Genomic DNA, 2440 nt, shown 5'->3' on the forward strand with positions numbered 1-2440 from the left:
ACCTAACGTTTGTGATTTATTACCTTCGTAAGTATTAAAAAGAGCAACTTTAGATTGAGCTATAAAAGCTTGAAGTGTAAAATGTCGCATGTTAGGTTGATAAATTAATACCTTTAAAAATACAAAAATATATACTTGAGGTTACGAAATAATTAACCTAAGGTAGATCATGGAACACCTCATGTTAATAAAAAATAATCTTTCCAAGTGTCAAAAAAATAAACTTGAGGTTGATTTATAATAACCGGAAGTGTAAAAGGGCAAATTCTAGGTAGATAAATAAATACCTCAACAACTATATAAATCTACACTTGAAGTTGAAAGATAATAACCTAATGCAAACCTCACGTTTATAAAAAACAATCTGTCCAACGGTCGAACAATAAACTTGAGGCTGATTTATAATAACTTGATGTGTAAAATGACGCAGCTTAAGTTGCTAAAAAAATACCTCTACAAGCATAGAAATATATACTTGAGGTTGAAATATAATAACCTGAGGTAGAACATAAAACACCTCACATCAGTAAAAAATTAACTTTCCAACTGCCAAAAAATGCACTTGAGGTAGATCAAAAATAACCTGAAGTGTTCAATGAAACACCTTAGGTTATTGAATAAATACTTCTACAGGTGTAAAAAAGTATACTTCAAGTTGATAAGTGATAACGTAAGGTTGAAAACGAAACACTTTAAAGTAGTAGATATCTACCTCTCCACAGATGCAAGATGAAACACCTCAGGTTGATACATATATACCTCTGGAGCTATGAGGTATATTTGAGGTGTTCATTTGCACTCTTTTCAAATTAACACGTATTCAAATAACAACCTCCTTTATATCTTTGAAAAATGCATCATTTATACCTCAAAAATACCTTGATTTTTCAGTAAGGAAAAAGAACGATGGTTAAAATTTGAAAATCGGAAGAAAAAAGCGTGGGGCAGGGATGATAATTGAAGGGGTTAAGTTCTTACTAAATTATATACATATTTTATGCAAATTATTTTTCATAATCTTATTATAATTTCATTCGATCTCTCTCGTTCTCCAGTCGCGAGTCCCAAAAGTCACCTTCTCTGCAGTGTGGCGGAAGACGTGTTCACGCCCTGAGCGATACTGAAAACAGTGCCTTTTGCTCAATTTTAGAAAAGGAATTTGAATAAAAAAAAATAATAATAACTCCTCCCCATTGAATTGTCTCGTTAGTGTAGCCATAGCTGTAACGCTATGGATGGTTGACCGTGTAAAGCTCAGATGGCGCTGGTGGTCAAAATTCGCCGTAAGACTTCCTGGTTACTACTTCCGACCGATTTTTACACCTAAGCTTGAAAAAACGCACTATCCAAAATTATTATTCTTGTAGTGTTTTTAATATAACGCATTCTTGCAATCTGTCTTTCAACGAAACAAACAACAAATGAATTCAGAAGATTCCGCAAGCCTGCTATGATGCTAACCCAAAATAAAACAAGCAGCACTATTTTCTTACAAATATAGCTAAATAAGAGATAACACTTAAAATATGGCAAACCGTACACCTTATTTTTAGCTTTTATAGATTACAGTAAACTCTTATGAATGATAAAATTATGCGTAAGTTTAAACATAAAATAAAATTTCCTAAAATATCAAGGCTATTCAAACATCGCCTCGTAAGCTTAACAAAAGCGGAGGGATACATCTGAAGTTTGCTAAATTTTTTCCGTTTTAGGAAGCTTTTTATTGTTTACATTCAGTCAAACATCAATAAACTATGATGTAGGTCTAGTGTTCACGGGCTCTTGTTGGACTACATGGTGGTGCCTACAAATAAATTTTATTTGACGATGCCAATGAGTTCCGGAACCTTTTTCCGTCTCATTAAAAAGTTCCGGGCCATCGTTTCAGAGCCACTACTGTCCTACAAAGCCCTATCTACAAAAATCATTTTCATCGTTTATCTCATATTAAAGTCATTATCATGTTAAAATCATGGCCCTATCTTAAAATTTAAAGTATGGCACGCTGCAAAGGTTACGCCACTTTTAGTTAATATTTGGTTAATTAAGCAGTTATATTGAAAGAGATCAGAAAAATTTTTTAAAAAAAATCTATTTTTACCGAAATTTATATAGATTTATATAAATCTTTATAAGACAAAAACAGTCATAAATCGACGACCGGCTCCAACCAAATCTAATGTGAAAATGAAGAACTTCTATTCTTTTTTTTATATTAATCTTTAGGTATTCTTTGAATTGTTTTAAGAAGTTAATTACGCGTGTATTTTAAAAGTGAAATTATAGATAGTTTAAAAAAAAAGAAGAAAAAAGTAATGAGCTCTACCGAAAAGACCTTTGACCACTGAATGAAGACGCGATACTCCCTCTCAGCCAATCAAGTCGCCACACGAGTGTTGGTGAAGCTATAAACGCTTCCTCATCATTTGTTGCCACT

Source organism: Parasteatoda tepidariorum, chromosome 2 (assembly GCF_982258835.1).
Source record: "Parasteatoda tepidariorum strain Cologne lab strain chromosome 2, Ptep-v5.0, whole genome shotgun sequence".
NCBI lineage: Eukaryota > Metazoa > Arthropoda > Arachnida > Araneae > Theridiidae > Parasteatoda > Parasteatoda tepidariorum.